The following is an 18774-nucleotide window of genomic DNA, read 5'->3' as shown; positions in this document are numbered from 1 at the left end:
CCCTGGGAGGGATCTCAGCTGACAAGTGATTTTTGTCACTCAGTTTGTTCATATTCCAATGAGGAAGTCATCATTAATCCAGGCACATTAGTGAAAGGGACTTTGATCCTAAGATATATGGCAGGCTCTGAGCACTCAGAGTTCTGACACCCTCAGACACACTGACCCACAGTATTCAATAATGGAGACCATTCATCACAGTCAATGACAGCCCCATGACTGACTAGTACAGCTAGAATCTCACTGTCATATGACTATTACAGAGTTTTAAAAGGAATGTCAGTATTTTCCAGACAAAATGCTTACTGATGTTACAATTCCCATCGGCTCTTGAGGATGAGATGGTAAAATTATCTTCAATACTTCCCTTCATGCCGCTTCTCAAGAAGGGACAAATTCTTTCAAATGAAACTCAACTAATGGTCCATATAGAGTAAAAATATGAAAAAATGAGATTATATATGTCTATTTGTCAAACAAGCATAAGACAAGAGGGCTTATCATGTACCTTCATATCAAATATACTCATATTACTTTACCAGAATGTTTCTGATATTCAAAAGGAGAAAGCACAAAAATCTTGCAAATAAAGGAGACTAAATATTGGACACCTCACCAATTAATAAGTCACATAATTTGGGTTAATAGGCACTTAACAAAACCAAATATCTACTTGATTACAAAATCAAGTATAATTAAAATAAGCCATAAAAAGAAAATTTGTTTAAAAATGGTTATTACCTTTAGAGTGCATTATTTTGTTCCATCCCAAGACAGGGAGCAGGTAAAAGTAACAAAATCGCCCTTTTTTTTTAATGTTAGTGAGTACTCCATGCAACTGAACTGAACTAAGGGACTGAACTGAACTGATTCTATGCAATTCCAAAGTCACTTCCATTTTCCAAAGCACAGAGGAAATAAAGGAAGTTGTGAAACAAAATATTCCCAATTAAATGTCAACTGATAAAAAGTATTATTTTAAAGAATTAACCACAGATATTCACTTGATAATCTATATAATGAAAAAAATTATGTTTGTCCCGTGGAAAAGGGTGGTGTAGAAAATCAATTTTTCTAAGACCTTGGTCTCAAATTTGACCCGTAATTCCCCCTGAGCATTACTTATAAACTCACTGAAGGAATATGAATATTAACTGATGATGTCCACATAAAATTCCAATTGGATATTTAATCATTTCATGCTTTAAATGTTTAATGAAGTATCTAATGTAATCCATCATCAAATATCTAGAAAATTTCTCCCTGGGTGACAAGAAAAAAAAACTTAATCCCACTCTTTGAATTAACAGGTTAATAAGCAAATTAAAATATATCATAAGATAATCTCACAAATGCAATCAACTCTTCTATTTCCCATATTTCTTTTACTTAAGAGGTAAATGACAAGCAAAAACTAATAATTTGTTTCTAATTAGCTATCTAATAGACCTAAATATGCTGAGCCTCACAAAAGACTTTAACATCTAAGGAAACTGTGAGAATGCCCAAGGATAAGCACAAACATTTCTTGCAATGTCTATCATTTATGTACTGGTTCTCCACTGTTTGTTTACTACATGTTGCCTGCCAAGCACTCAGAATTTTCATTTTACAATGATTATTCATACTTTCTGTACAACTTATTTCCTCTAACACATACTAGCATCTTGGTTTTCTAATACCATAGTCCTTTTCTGGGGGTTACCATTAGCTGACCAAACTGAGTACCATCGCAACACTTCTGTCTAGAGTGGTCTCTTATGCTGGACCTCAGTTCACATACTGATTTTGTCACTCATTTTGTTCAGATTCCAATGAGATCTATTTTTAAAGTCATCATCAATGCAGGCACATTTGTGGAAGAGATTTTGATCCTGGGATGTGTTGCAGACATTGAGCTCTCAGGGACACACTGAGAGCTAGCTATCTCTTTGCGACACACTGGCTCACACTATTTAATCATGGAGACCAGCATCAATGGTGACCCATCACAATGTTTGGATTATATGGATCACCAGTGATGGCTAGTTAGCATAGCCAGAGTCTCACTGTCATTGGAGGGTTACACTCCCTGAGAGTAATGTCAGGACAAAGTACTTACCAGCATGGAAATTCCCACTGGCCCATAGGATGAGAGGCAGAATGATTCCCAATATTTTCTTTCATTTCATGTCTCAAGGGAAAAGAATAAAAGCATTTATATATATCTAGCTTGGGGCTAGAGCACTGGGACGACCCAGAGGAATGGTATGGGGAGGGAGGAGGGAGGAGGGTTCAGGATGGGGAACACATGTATACCTGTGGCGGATTCATTTTGATGTTTGGCAAAACTAATACAATTATGTAAAGTTTAAAAATAAAATAAAATTAGAAAAAAAAAAAAAGAAATGGTAATTATGTGAGGTGATAGAAGTGTTAACAAAACCCACCGTGGTAATCGTTTTGCAATATGTAAGTGTGTCAAGTCATCACAAACTTATACACTGTTATATATCAATTCTATCTCAGTAAAGCTGGAAAAAATAAAATTTGGGGGGCAAAAAGCACTGTTACACATTGAAAAAAAAAAAAAAGCATTTATATGAAACTGAGTTCTTAGTCCAGGTCGATCTGCTGGCATAGAGTAAAATTATGGAATGATGAGAAGTATACATGTCCATCTGTTAAAGATGCATAAAGTAAGACATTTAGTATGTACAAGTAAACAAAGAGTTCCAAAGAATAGCAAGGAGAGATAAGAAAGCCTTCTTCAGTGACCAATGCAAAGAAATACAGGGGAAAAAATAGAATAGGAAAGACTAGAGATCTCTTCAAGAAAATGAAGAGATACGAAGGGAACATGTCATGCAAAGATGAGCACCATAAAGGACAGAAATGGTATGGACCTAACAGAAGAAGATATTAAGAGGTGGCAAGAATACACAAAAGAACTATACAAAAAAGATCTTCGTGACCCAGATAACCACGATCATGTGATCAACCACCTAGAGCCAGACATCCTGGAATATAGAGTCACGGGGGCCTTAGAAAGCATCACTATGAACAAAGCTAGTGCAGGTGATGGAATTCTAGTTGAGCTATTTCAAATCCTAAAAGATGATGTTGTGAAAGTGCTCCACTCAATATGCCAGCAAATTTGGAAAACTCAGCAGCAACCACAAGACTGGAAAAGGTCAGTCTTCATTCTAATCCCAAGGAAAGGCAATGCCAAAGAATGTTCAAACTATTGCACAGTTGCACTCATCTCACATGCTAGCAAAGTAATGCTCAAAATTCCCCAAGCCAGGCTTTAACAGTACGTGAACTGTGAACTTCAAGCTGGATTTAGAAAAGCCAGAGGAACCAGAAATCAAATTGCCAACATCTGTTGGATTATCAAAAAAGGCGGAGAGTTCCAGAAAAACATCTACTTCTGTTTTATTGACTAAGCCAAAGTATTTGACTGTGTGGATCACAAGAAACTGTGGAAAATTCTGAAAGAGATGGGAATACCACACCACCTGACCTGCCTCTTGAGAAATCTGTATGAAGGTCAAGAAGCAACATTAGAACCGGACATGGAACAACAGACTGGTTCCAAATTGGGAAAGAAGTATATCAAGTCTGTATATTGTCACCCTGCTTATTTAACTTCTATGCAGAATACATCATGCTAAATGCTGAGCTGGATGAAGCACACGCTGAAATCAAGACTGCCGGGAGAAATATCAATAACCTCAGATATTCAGATGATACCACTCTAATGGCAGGAAGTGAAGAAGAACTAAAGAGCCTCTTGATGAAAGTGAAAGAGGAGAGTGAAAAAGCTGGCTTAAAATTCAACATTCAGAAAACTAAGATCAAGGCATCTAGTCCATCACTTCATGGCAAATAGATGGGAAAACAGTGGAAACAGTGACAGATTTATTTTTTGGGGCTCCAAAATCACTGCAGATGGTGACTGCAGCCCTGAAATTAAAAAAAAAAAAAAACAAAAAACAAAAAAACACACTTGCTCCTTGGAAGAAAAGCTGCAACCAACCCAGATAGCATAAAAAGCAGAGACATTACTTTGCCAACAAAGGTCCATCTAGTCAAAGCTATGGTTTTTCCCATAGTCATGTATAGATATGACTATAGATATAGTCATGTATAGCTTCCCTGGTGGCTCAGAGGGTAAAGCATCTGCCTGCAATGCAGGAGACCCAGGTTGGATCCCTATGTTTGGAAGATAACCTGGAGAAGCAAATGGCAACTCACTCTGGTATTCTTGCCTGGAAAACCCCATTAACGAGAAGCCTGGTAGGCTATGGTCCATGGGGGTCACAAAGAGTTGAATACAACTGAGTGACTTCACTTTCTTTCTTTCTTATTTATAGATATGAGAGTTGAACTAGAAGGAAAGCTGACTGCCAAAGAATTGATGTTTTTTTTTTTAAATTTTATTTTAAACTTTACAATATTGTATTAGTTTTGCCAAATATTGAAATGAATCCGCCACAGGTATATCTGTGTTCCCCATCCTGAACCCTTCTCCCTCCTTCCTCCCCATACCCTCACTGTGGTGTTGGAGAAGGTTCTTGAGAGTCCCTTGGACTGCAAGGAGATTCAACCAGTCCATCCTAAAGGAGATCAGTCCTGAATATTCATTGGAAGGACTGATGCTGAAGCTGAAACTCCAATCCTTTGGCCACGTGATGCAAAGAACTGACTCACTGGAAAAGACCATGATGCTGGGAAAGATTGAAGGCAGGAGGAGAAGGGGACAACAGAGGATGAGACGGTTAGACTGCATTACTGACTCAATGGACATGAGTTTGAGTAAACTCCAGGAGTTGGTGATGGACAGGGAAGCCAGGCATGCTGCAGTCCATGGGGTCTCAAAGAGTTGGACACGAATGAATGACTGAAATGAACTGAAGTAAACAAAAGTACTATTCCTCTAGTAGGATCTTCTGATGTTATTCAAAACAGAGGAAGCAGAAACCTCAGATGACCCAGACTGTTAAAAGCTTCACATTATTTAGATTAGCAGACTCCAAAAACCATCTATAATCTTGCTTGCTAAAAACACATACTAGAAAAATGTAGAAAATACATTTATTAAAAATTGCAACGTTGCCTCTCTGGAGTGCGTTGTTCTGATAATTTCCATAGAAGGGAGCATATACAAGTGTAAAGTCAGCAGTTACTTGGATAACTGGTAGGAATTCCATCCACTCTAATTTCACCTCTAATGTATAGAATATATTGGGAAATTAGGGAATTTGACAAAACCATTATAATTGAAAGTTTATAAACTAATAACATATTATAAGGAATAAACCATAGACTTCACTTGACTATGTAAGAAGAAAAATAATGCTCACTACTTGGATCAGGATAACACTGAAAGTCATAAGACTTTGTCTCAGAGTTCCCCCAAAGCCCTCCCTTGGCATCAGGTATTAATACTAGGATCTCCCCTTCAATATTATGAAACCCACTAACACAATATAAATATCGGGCAATGAAATCTACCTAGAATATCAGTGATTGGAAATGTGATAATTTTTAACTAAAAGTGCTTAATACAGCATCTACTTGGATCCATAACACAAATGCTAAAAAATTCTTTGGGTGACAGGGAAAAAAAAATTCTCTTCCAATTCTTGTGATTTGTTCAGCAAGGAAATTAAAATGTTCTGGAAAACTTTTTGACAAATAGAAACTACAATTTCTACATTTTTTTTTTTACTTTAAGAAATAAGTAAGTGAAAATCATATATTCTTCCTTGAGTACCTAATCAACCTCAGTCTGAAGATTTGGGCACTGAAGAAAAACGTGTGAATGGTTCATGGTTAGGCATTACCATTTACCACTGGCCTCCCTACTCCTGTGCTGGACCTGGTTACTATGACTGTATGGATACTGCCAGCAAATATTCAAGGAGTTGCCATGTCATCCTTAAGTCAGATACTTATAGACATCTGTGAAATTCAATTCTCTTCCTTTATGGAATCAGGATAGCATTCAGTTACTATGGACCCTATAGTACCACTAGCTGACCAAATTGAACCCCACCCCAACATTTTTACCTAGCATGGTCTCTTGTGCGTCTATAGACCTCAGTTCACATAAGTGCTTTCACCACTCTTCTGGCTCAGATTCCAATGAGATCCATTTTGGAGGTCATCACTGATCTAGGCACATTGATCCTGAGACATGTGGCAGACACTGAGCTCGCAGGACTCCGTCTCCTTGGGACACACTGGTCCATACTATTCAGTCATAGTCATAGTCAGCGGCCCAGCCTCTTGGCTTATTAGCACAGCCAAGAGTATCACTGTCATTGGAGTTATATGATTCCCTAAGAGCAATGTCAGTATTTTCAGGATACTGACATTTCGGTCAATAATTGGAAATGTAATAATTTTTAATTAAAAATGTTTAATACACCATCTATTTGGATCCATAATACAAATGTCTGATTAAAAATTAAAATGCTTACTGATATTAGAATTCCCATTGGCCCTTGAGGATGGAAAGCAGAATTATTCCCAATATTTTCCTTCATGGCTTATATCAAGAAAGAAGAAGCTCATCCATACAAAACCTAGTTTTTGGCCCACATTAACCTGTGGGAAAGTATAAATGTGGGAAGATGAAAGATACATGTCTATGTGTCAAAACTGCCTAAGACAGGAAGATTTGCTGTGTATCTTTATGTAAAATGTACGAATTTATTACTCCTCTAGGATGTTTCTGGTTAAAGAAGAAAAAGCATAAAATCTTAAAAATACAGGAGACAGAAGTTTCAGATATCTCAATAGATAATTGGTGCTAATGAAGTTGTATTAACTATTCATCAACTCAGTGCAATTTTTATCATTCAAAATAATAAATAATATAAAGAACAAATTTACTAAAATTGGCTGTTACCCTAGGAGTGCATTGTTTTGTTACTTCCCAGTTAAGAGAGCTAGCACAAGTGACAAAATCAGTACTTTATTGGTGTGGTGATGATATTTATGGAATTCTAATGTCATGTCCAATACACAAAGTACACATGAAATTAGAGAAACTGCAAAACAAAGTTTTTTAATGGCATATTCAGCTACAAGAAGTTATAAGAATTCATAATAGATATTCCTTGATCATAAGATGACAAGAAAATTATGTTCACACCTTTGATCACAGTAGAAAAGACATATTTTTTCTAAGATATTTGTCTCCAAACTTTCCTAGCACATTTGCTGAAAAATTATTAAAATTAAGATATCTCTTTAAACACATTAGAAACCCAATGAGAATATATGAAAGTGGCCAATGAAATTCATGCAAAAAATCTAAGAATTTGAAGTATAATCCTTTCACATCTAAAAATGTTTAATGTAGTATGTAGTTGAAGCCAGTATTCAAATTATACGAAATTGCTTTCTCCGTTTGTAAGAAAAACAAAAAACAAAGAGACAACTGTCTAATTCTAGTGACTATGTTGGCAACAAATTAAAAGATGTTGTGGAGATTTCATATACCTACTTTCAGTTGGGCTTCCCTGTCTCAGATGGTAAGGAATTCGCCTACAATGCAGGAGATCTGAGTTCAAACCCTGAGTCAAGAAGATCCCCTGGAGAAGGGAATGGCTTCCCATTCCAGTATTCTTGCCTGGAGAATCCCATAGATAGAGGAGCCTGGCAGGCTACAGTTTATGGGGTTGCAAACTCTTCAATTTACATATAACTGTTCTACTTAATAGAAAATGAAGAGCAGAAGTTCGTAACCTTGAATTTTGACAATCCAAGCATGCTGAAGACATCAGTAATCACTCAGAATATTTTGGCAGCTCAGACAAATGTGTGAATGGTTCAAGTGTAGTTACAAAGATTTCTCATGGAACTCATTATTCAAGTAGTGATTACCCAGAGTTTATTTACTACAGGTTTGTAGATGCTGGCAGCCAAGTACCCAGAGTTAATCATACCATCCCAAATTGGTTGTTGATCAACTACTGTACAATTCAGCTCCTCTAGCATATGTTGGCATCTTAGTTTCCCAATACCATAGGTCCCTTTGGGGTACAGCACCTGCTGAGCAAACTGAATATTGCTCCATGTTTTTGCTTAGCATGTCCTGTGGACTGCACCTTAGCTCACATAAGCGATTTTGTACTCATTTTGTTCTGATTCCATTGACGTTCATTTTAAAAGTCATCATTTTTCCAGGTGCACTTATAAAAAGAAATTTTAGAATGAAACATGTAGTAGACTCTGAGCTCTTAGGACTCTGTCTTCCTTGGGACACACTGGTCCACACTATTCAACCATGGAGACCAGCATCAATGGTGACCCCCAAGGTTGACTAGCATAGTCAGAGCCCCATTGTCACTGGAGGATGACACTCCTATTATACCCCCTGAGAGGAATGTCAGTATCTTCAGGAGAAAGTGCTTACCAGCATGAAAAATTCCCACTAACCCTTCAGGATGAGAGGTACAACTGTTCCTGAAGCTCTCCTTCATGTCAGATCTCAAGGGAATAAACTCATTCATATGAAACCAAGCTCTTGGTCCATCTTGAATTGTAGTAACAGAGTAAATACATATAAAGATGGGAAGTGATAACGTCCATTTATCAACCAAACAAAAGATGGAATAGTTCTCTGTGTACTTGTTATTCAGTTGCTCAGTCATGTCTGACTCTTTGTGACTCCATGGACTGCAGCATGCCAGGCTTCCCTGTCCTTTACCATCTCCTGGAGTTTGCTCATCTCCTGGGGTTTACTTAGGTATTTTGAAGTTTTATTCCAAGCAAAGAAAGAGCAAACATTATTGAAATAAAAAAGAAAGAAAACATGAATAACTCACCATATTATTAATGCCTCGCAGTATTTGAATTAACAGAGTCTTCATAAAGCCATGTGAATTCCTGACTTCTTAAAAAACAATAATAAAAACAATCCTGCAAAAATCTTATTGAAAATTGGGTTGTATTTCTGGAATATATTGTTTTGCCATTCTCAGATACAAAAGCTGTTACCAATGACAAAATGGCACTTCCCTGGTGTGTTGGTGAGAATTCCAAGCAACAAAATGTACCTTCCATTAAACATCACTTCCAATCTATAAAGCACAAGGAAAAATTCAGGAGACTGAGAAAGAAAATCTTCTTAATATAATGATAAAAGTTTATACAATATTCACCATAGATAGTCACTGGACAACTGGACAGCAGAACAGTTACACTCACTCTTCAGAGTATGGTAGTGTACAGATTAAGTTTTTACAAGCCATTAGTTCAAAGTCTCCCAGTACACATGCCTCAGAACCATGCATTACAACCAGAATTGCTCTTATACACATAAGAAACACATTGAGGGCAGAAGTCATGATATATATATACATAAAAATGCAAGAATTTTATTATGATTTCACATCTAAAAATGTTTAATACAGCATATAATTGAAGCAACAATCAAATGTATGTGAAACTGCTTCCTCACATAATGGGAGAAAAAAGAGAGATACAACTAAATGACAGTTGAAAACACTGAAGACAGAGTTGGCAAGCAGATTAAAAATACTATGAAGATATTCCAAAATACAGTATCTATGCTTCAATTTCCATGTAATTGTTTCATTTAATATAGAAGTGAAGAATAAAAACCTATGATCTCTTTGAATTTTGACCATCTAATTGCCCTAAAGAGACTGTCACTCAGAAGACTCCAGCAGCTCAGACAAACATGTGTAGGCGTAACTGCACCCCACATTTTTAGCACTCATGTGCTGGTTCTCAAGTCTAATGCTGCCACATGAGCACTCAAGAGAGTTTCAATATTATCCCAACACTGTAGAAGTACAGACCTCTGCCTAATTCAGTTTATCAAACACATGCACATTGGTGAACTTTCAAATACAACAGTCTCTACTGATACCTCACAGATAAAAAAAACTCAACTCTCCCTCCATATATTTTGTACAAGGTGGGTTCTGGTTCTCATTTTCACAGAATTGATTAGGTTCAGATTTTCTGAGATCAACTATTACAGTCATCAATCCAGGCACATTACTAAAGGGGTATTTCAGTTAAACAAAAGACCAGGTATTCAGGAATACATCACCCATAGACACACTAACCTACCATATTCAGTCTTGGAGACCATATACTTCCCAGGCTCCAAGGCTGAACAGAATAGTCAAAGACTTACCATTATTGACCTCTAATATTCACCTCAATATTATATGACCTCTAAGAAGAATGGAGTATTTTCAGGACAAAATGTTTACCAGCTTGAGAATGAACCTCAAAGATGAAAAGGCTAACTTACTCTCAATCCTGTCCTTTATGTCACTTCTCTTTCATATGAAACTCAGTACTAGATCCATGCTACATGAAAGAAAAAAGTAAAATGTGGAAAAGATAAGAGGTAAATGTGTCCACTGGTCTACTAGATACAAAACGGTAGAGTTCACAAACATACCCTTATTTGAAATAAAATAATGTATTTGTCTCCTAAAATGTTTCTGATGTTATTCCAACATTATGTTAATCTCTACCCTCCATCAGAGCAAATACTGTCCAGTATTTTCTGCCACCAAATCAGATGTTTATAGGCAACTGTAAAATTTGTCAAAGTTATTTGTTAACTTTAAACTTGATAGCCACTATTGATACTACTTGACCAACTGAACTCCCTCCATAGCCTAGTATAGTCCCTTGTGCTGGACCTCACCTCACAGAAGTAATTTTGTCAGACATTTTATTCAGATTCCTCTGAGACCCACTTTGAACTCATCACCAATACAGGTACATTTGTAGTAGGACAGTAAGTTATGTAGCAGAGACTGAGCACTCAAGATTCCAACACCCTCAACACCCTCAGACACAACAATCAGCAGTTTTAAATGATGGAGACTACGTCATCATAGTCAATTATCTAGTATCAGTTAACTGGCTTGGCCAGAGTTTTATTATCATTGGAATGTTATAACACTCTAATGTCAGTATTCTCAGGACAAAATGCTTACCAGTGTGAGAGTCTCCAATGAACTGTGAGGTTTTAATGGCAGACTTAGTCAGATATTCTCCATCATTTCACTTCTCAAGGTGAAACAAATATAATGAACAAATTATAAAATATAATTTCATAAGAAATCAAGTGTGATACTGAGTTGAACTATAAAAATAGAGCAAAAGTGAAATTTTTTGGTAACAATTTCACTGATCAACTTGCCTAGGGAATCCCTACACTGCAGTATTCTCCTTAAGTCTTAAAAATCTCTAGACTAGATAATCTTCTAGACGAGAGAATCTCCCTCTGTACCTAAGAAGGCTAAAAGCCAGGTGACACAGATCAGGTTACACCATGAAATTGAGCTGCCTGAACTAACAGAAACTATTGATTTCTGTATATAGAGTCTATCTTACTCCAGAGAGAGCATTCAGTGTAGAAAAAAACCTTCTAACACCTTATGCATGACTAGTAGGAGCTACATGAAGACTGAGCAAAATCAAAGAAACCAAGGGACCAAAATAGCAACAAATCAGCTCTGACAATTGGACTGCAAACAAAACCACAAACCAGAAAGATATAAGACATTGAATTAAACCAAAACAGGGTTTAAGAACTAAAATAAAAATTGTAATAGAAATCAGGTACCCTAATTTAATATAAAAACTGCCCAATAGAGCTACAACTAGAGACTATCATACTAAATGAAGTTAAGTCAGAAAGAGATAGACAAGTAGTATATCACCTACATGTGGAATTGAAATAAGGCACAAATGAATCTATCTACAACACAGAAACACAAGCACAGATATAGAGAACAAACTTGTGGCTGCCAAGGGGAAGGAGAGGAGGCAAAGGGATGAACTGGGAGTTTGGGGTTGGTAGATGCAAACTATTATATTTGGAATTGATAGACAAGGTCCTAAATGTATAACACAAGAAATGATATTCAATACTCTGTGATTAATCATAATGGAAAAGAGTATAAAAATGTATATATGTGTATAACGGAGTCACTCTGCTATATAGAGAAACTGGCACAATATTATTTATCAACTATACTAAAATAAAAAGCTTCCAGATAGAAATGAAAAGATGACCCATTACAGAAGAAAAGTAATCATGAAAAGAATGTGAATAGAAAATCAATTAAAGAAACAAAAGATGAAACAATACAGTTATCAGAATAAATAATAAAATACTTATGAAAATGTGAAGTGTGAATATAAAATATCTTTAAAAAGTGAAAATGAAGACAAATCTCCCATAAATAACAACAATATAAATTAAATACATGAAACGAAAATGGAATTGTATAGTAAGTAAGAAAAGTTTACCAGACCGGATCATTATTAGAGAGCACAAAACATGGAAGATATTAAGTGAAACTAGTGCAGATCAAAAGATTAAAAAAATTTAAAAACAGAAAAAATGATCTCAAATCCCACAAAGGATCTGTGTGAAAAAATAAGATACCTAGATATTAAATAACTCATTAAAAAGAATACTAACAAATTAAGGTTGCTGCTGTTGTTCAGTTGCCCAGTCATGTAACTCTTTGTGACCCCATGGACTGTATGTAGCACACCAGGCCTTCATGTCCCTCACCATCTCCTGGAGTTTGCCCAAGTTCATGTTTATTGCATTGGTGACACCATCCAGCCATCTCATCCTCTGATGCCCTCTTCTCTGCCCTCAATCTTTCTCAAAATCAGGGACTTTTCTTATGAGTTGCCTGTTCACATCAGATGGTCAGAATACTGGAGCTTCAGATTGAGTATCAGTCTTTGCAGTGAATATGCAGGGTTGATCTCCCTTAAGATTGACTGGTTTGATCTCCTTGCTGTTCAAGGGACTTTCAGGAGTCTTTTCCAGTACAACAGTTTGAAGGCATCAATTTTTGACATTCTGCCTTCTTTACAGTCCAGTTCTCACAACTGTACATGACCACTGAGAGGAGGGAATGGTAAACCACCCCAGTATACTTGCCTCATGAACTGTATAAAAAGCCAAAAAGATATGACACCAAAAGATGAGTGCCTCAGGTCTGAAGGTGTCCAATATGCTACTGGGGAAGAGTGGAGAATTGCTAATAGCCTCAGAATGAATCAAGTGGCTGGGCCAAAGTGGATATGCTGCTCAGTTGTGGGTGTGTCTGGTGATGAAAGTAAAATTCGATGCTGCAAAGAACAGTACTGCATAGGGACCTGGAATGTTAGGCCCATGGATCAAGGGAAATTTGATGCGGTCAAGCAGGAGATGGTAAGAATAAATATCAATATCTTAGCAATCAGTGAACTAAAATGGATAGGAATAAGCAAACTTAATTCAGATGACCATTATATCTGCCACTGTGGGCAAGAATACCATAAAAGAAATGGAGTAGCCCTCATAATCAACAAAAGAGTCCCAAATACAGTATTTGGGTGCAACCTCAAAAATGACAGAAACATCTTGACTTTTTCCAAGGCTAGCCAGTCGACATTATAGTAATCGAAGTCTATACCCTTACCACGGATGCAGAAGAAGCTGACTGACCAATTCTATGAAGACCTAGAAGACCTCCTAGAACTAATACTTAAAAAAGATATTCTATTCATCATCAGGGATTAGAATGCAAAAGTAGGAATTCAAGAGACACCTGGAGTAGTAACAGTAAGTTTGACTTTGGAGAACAAAATGAAGCAGGACAAAGCCTAACTGAATTCTGCCAAGAAAATGCACTAGTCATAGCAAATACCCCTTTTCAACAACACAAGAGATGACTTTACACGTGGACATCAGTTCAGTTCAGTCGCTCAGTCGTGTCTGACTCTTTGTGACCCCATGGGCTGCAGCATGCCAGGCCTCCCTGTTTATCACCAAATCCCAGAGTTTACTCAAGCTCATGTCCATTGAGTCGGTGATGCCATCCAACCATCTCATCCTCTGTCATCCCCTTCTCCTCCTGCCTTCAATCTTTCCCAGCATCAGGGTCTTTTCAAATGAGTGAGTTCTTCACATCAGGTAGCCAAAGTATTGGAGTTTCAGCTTCAGCATCAGTCCTTCCAATGAATATTCAGGACTGATTTCCTTTAGGATGGACTGGTTTGATCTTCTTGCAGTCCAAGAGACTCTCTAGAGTCCATAATATTGTACAGTTAAGGTTAAACATACAAAATTAGTAGTATAAACATATGAAACAGTGAATTCACAAAATCTCTACAGTTAAAAATCCAGAAACTAAAAAAGGCAACTAGAAACAGAATGTAAAAAAAAATGTTCAATTATATAACATTTTGAAAAATATGAAGGCAAAAAATCAAAGAGCTATATCTAAGAAACATTAGGTGTAATTTATTATTTTAAAAAATATTTAAATTGGCAAAAATTCTTGGTTTAAAAGGTCAATTAAACAATTAAAATAACTAGAGGAAAAAAAAACATGAACTGTGATATTATAAGGTCACATACAACACAAATAAGGGTCAATAAAAGATACATCGATACAAAGAGTTTTTTTAAATTCTTGCAGCACACCAATTAAAAATGAGAAAGGAGGGCTCTGAAACTTATTATAAAGCACTTGACTGAAAACTATGGCAACTATATCACAATATAACACATATGACAAAAAGTGAAGAAAACAAGTAGGAAAATAAAAAGATGAATAAATAAGAAAAATTCATAATCCTGATTTACAGAGCTAAAATAAAAATGTTCAACGAGCCACATAAAAGAAAAGAAAAGAAAATGTACAATGATATACCATACAAAGTCTATACACAACCTGGGGACAGCTACATTAGCTAGGTAAGTACTTAGAATAAGATTGCTTCTGAGCCTAAGGCAAAGATAAAAGTCCTTCACTTGGACCACACAGAGACAGAAAGGAAACTGAGCCTATCCAATGCCCAAAGTTGTAAGGCAAGACACCTAAAATAACTGAGTAAATTGATGTGGGGCCTTGCAGTTTCGAAAGCCTGTCCCATCAGTGCCCATACTTAAGCAAACCAAGAGGTCTTCTAGGACCATGGTGACATCTATAGTCACCAAAACTACAGAACCTTGCAAATTCATAAACCAAGAATATCACTGCCAACCCCAGTGACACCATGAGACCCAGGTCCTCAAGGACCAATGTGACACTCACAGCCATTCCACAACATAACCCAACAAACAGCTGCAAGCTCTGAATCCACCATGACTTCTGTGGCCCGAGGCCTGGCATTTCAGGGACCATAGGTTTGATGCACCAGCCAGTGGCATGACAAAATGACCCCCATACCAGACTGCCTTTCCTTGGAAGCTGACTCCCCTGTTTCCACAGGATCCAGACTAATGTCCTCCAGGAAGAGCTCCAAACCTCAGAGAAGGCTAGGTGGGCTGGGTATAGAAATGACCCTGTAATGTCCTGAAGAATATCTTTACATTGTAAACACAGGGAGAACCTGGCCAGACGTGGACAAAACAAACATCCTGCCTCATAATTGGCCTCCATGTCAAGACGTAATACAATGCCTTGATGCCAAAAACCTGCTGCCACAAAGATCTACCACAAAGCAAGTCAATCAAAGGAGAAGCCAACTGGGGGATGGGTACATGAACCTGCACCATCAGTGCTTCCTGAAACTGGCTCAAAATGCACCTGAAGGCAACCCAAAGAGTTCACGGAACCCTACAGACTTGCCAATTCATCCACAAAGCATTTCACCCAGGGGTTCATGCACAATTCCTAGTGCATTTCTCACTCTCTTTGCCATTCTCTGTCCCTAGTATCTGCCCACCTCAGGGCAAAGTACCAGACCCTCTCCTCTACACAGAATTTTGATTTCCTCAAAAATTCTGTTAGACATTTTCCAGGCCCAATGTCTCAAGCCCAGTGGCCATCCCCTCTCCCCCTGACCACCCCTCCCTGCCACACACACACAAGGGGGATGTGATCTGAGGGGGGGCTGTCAGCTTGGCCCACATCCCAGGGATGGTGGTCTGTTAATTTCCTAACAGCATCAGGAAGAACCTTCTAACATTCATCCCATCTCCTCATAGAACATGACAGAGAAGCAGGGCTCCTGCTCTGACCCTGTGTGTAAAGACTTAGGTGCCCTCCAGGGACCTGGCAAAGGCCTGAAGAATTCAACGGCAGGCCAGAGGCCCTAAAAGGCTCCCACTTCCTTTACCACCTGCACTCCCACCTGTGGAAGAAGAACCCAGCTCTGGCTAGCCTCATGCATCCAGGGATAACATACTGTCCCTAGTCATCCCCCAGGGATGGAGTCCCAGACCTTTTCCCAAAGGCTCCTCTCCCCACAAGAAAGTCATCACCCTCAACTTGCACAAAGTAGCTCCTGATGGCCAAGGGGGAAAATGCAATGTGACACCCTGTCTACGTTTCCTGTGGGAGCCACATTTAGGACCCAGTTCTGATGAGGAGACAGTAGAGGCTTTTCACACTCATTTTATTTAGATTTCCAAGGTATGCCCTTTTCTGGAGTCATCATCAGTTTAAGCATGAGCTCAGATTCTGGACCTATGGCCTCCAGCCTGAGATGGCCAGGGAACTCAATCACATCAGCATTCAGGACCCATCAGAGCCCAGTCATGGGGGAGGTAGTGCAGTCAAGCCTCAGGCCATCAGAGCTCGCATGTCCTAGGGAAAAGCCCAGAATCTGAGGGTGCAGCCCCAGCTCACAGAGGTCCAGGCCAAACCACTAGGTTGCCACAAAGAAGTGCCACTTACCACCGTGGGCATTCCACCATTACTCCATGGGCTGTATGCCAACATGCCTCCAGGGGCTCCCTTGCCTGACCTCACCTGGCCTGATGTCATGGAATATGGGAAGGATACCACACTGATGGTTTTGATCCCTGGGGACTCCACCTGAGTTGAAGCAAGAATTTACATATACACTTGAAGAACATGCATAGGTGCACAGGAAAAAGGGGCAGTGCCACCTGGAACACTAGGCTCTGTTTTGCCTCTGTTTCATATCCTGCCCCTAGTCTGTGTGGCAGGAGTCAAATGTGAATGCACTGGGGCAAGGACACTTTCAGAGTGGGTAACTATCAGGCCAAAGAAAGCCACTGGTCTATAACATCCCTGGTTTTGGGCCCTCCAATTCCACTCCTGAATACCATGCCTGCTGACACAGCTTAAAGGTGTAATTCTTGAACCTCTTGACATACCCAGGAAAACGGCCTACCCTGCCAACCTAACAGCCACTGACACTCCGGGAAAACACTCAATCTTGGCACCGACTTTGCTCACAATGGACCTGCCAATAGGGTAACAAGGAAACTGGGAGTTTACATGAGAAAATGGTACTTCTCTGAAAGTGAGGTCCACAATGAAAAGTGGCTCCTTGGGCCCCACAAGAAAGAGTCCCTGCACTGACTCTCGGGGACTCAAGAGTGCACTTACTTCCTGGCCTACAGCCAAGACAGAGGCCCTTAACTTGGAAAACACGCAAAGCTACACCAAAACCCACAGTTACAGAGCTAGACACTTTACATCAACTGGGACACTCACCATGAGGCTTTGAAATTTCTTTAGCCAGTAATATCACAGCCATATTCAGAGACATACTGAGACCCAGGTCCTGCAGGAACAATGTGACACCCACAGCCATGCCATGAGAAAACCCAACAAACAGTTGTGACCACAATCCTCACTGATTCTCTGGACTGAGGCCAGGCACGCTAGAGATAATGAGCTCACTGCACCAGCTGGTGGCATGTCAAGATGACCCATCCTCCAGACAGCCTCTCCTGCCCTTAAACCTGCAATCTCTCCTTAGCAGCCAACTCCCTGTTCCTACAAGGTCCCGCCCAATGACCTCTGGGAAGAACTCTAACCTTCAGGGAAGGCTAGGAGGGCTGGGTATAAAAAAAATTTAGGATGGCCTGAGGAACAACTTCACAAGGTCAACACAGAGAAAATGTAGCCAGATGGGGAGAAAATACACACCTCATGCCTCATAATCAGCACCCAGGCCAAGACATGATACAATACTACAATGACAAACACTCACCACCATGAAGACACAAAGTGAAGCAAGTTAATCAAAGAGAGGCCAAATAGGGGATAGTCCCTGAATCTGTTTCCCCAGGCTTTCTAGACACTGAGTACAAATGCACTGAAGGCAACCAAAAGAGTTCAGGGAGCACTCTAGACTCGCTGATACCTCCACTCACCAATCCAGCCATGGGTTCACCAACCATTCCACACACATTAACCACCCTCTCATCTTTCAATTGCCCTAAAATACACCTGCCTCAGAGCCAATGTGCCAGACTCTCCCATTAACACAGAATATTTATTACCTCAAAACATTTTCCAGGCCCACCCTCCCAACACTCATGTTCACTCACATACAAGGGGGACACAATCCAAAAAGGAGACATAGGCTTGGACAACGTGCTGGGGACAGTGACTGATGTTCTCCAATCATCAGGAGAAACTTACTCTGTGTCCTTTCTCTCCAGAACACGACAGAAGACCACCCTAGGCAAGGACTCCTGTTCTGACTCTGAGTGTAAAGATAATGGTTTCCTCCAAGAGACAAGGCAACAACTGAGTGGAGGCATGAACACAGTGGCAGCCCAGAGGCTCTCAAACAACTCCTGCATCCTCTGCTATCTCACTCTCACCCACAGCAGGAGACCACAATCCTGACTGGGCTCATAAACCAAGACCAGACATGTTGTCTGTAGCCATTCAAGGAGGACGGGAGTCCCAGGCTCCTTTCCCAGTGGCTCCTCTTCCCATGAGAAGGCTGTAACCCTCAACTTACACAGTGAAGCTGCTAAAGCACAAGGAAGCA

General features: G+C 39.2%; 1 long non-coding RNA gene, 1 other non-coding gene and 1 pseudogene across 8 annotated transcripts in view; all 3 read right to left on the bottom strand.

Annotated features, from left to right (window-relative positions):
* The window catches only part of LOC100848941 (uncharacterized), a 132902-nt gene that overhangs the window by 22021 nt on the left and 92107 nt on the right, over positions 1–18774 (bottom strand). The window lies entirely within an intron of this gene.
* Positions 1766–1846, bottom strand: LOC112443282 (uncharacterized; annotated as a pseudogene).
* On the bottom strand, positions 16365–16458 carry LOC112443281 (small nucleolar RNA SNORD116). The gene has a single exon (XR_003031625.1). It is a non-coding gene; the product is annotated as a small nucleolar RNA SNORD116 (small nucleolar RNA).

Source organism: Bos taurus, chromosome 21 (assembly GCF_002263795.3).
Source record: "Bos taurus isolate L1 Dominette 01449 registration number 42190680 breed Hereford chromosome 21, ARS-UCD2.0, whole genome shotgun sequence".
In the NCBI taxonomy this organism is placed as follows: domain Eukaryota; kingdom Metazoa; phylum Chordata; class Mammalia; order Artiodactyla; family Bovidae; genus Bos; species Bos taurus.
The sequence above is the reverse complement of the archived record's forward strand: the minus strand, read 5'-3'. Positions and strand labels throughout refer to the sequence as shown.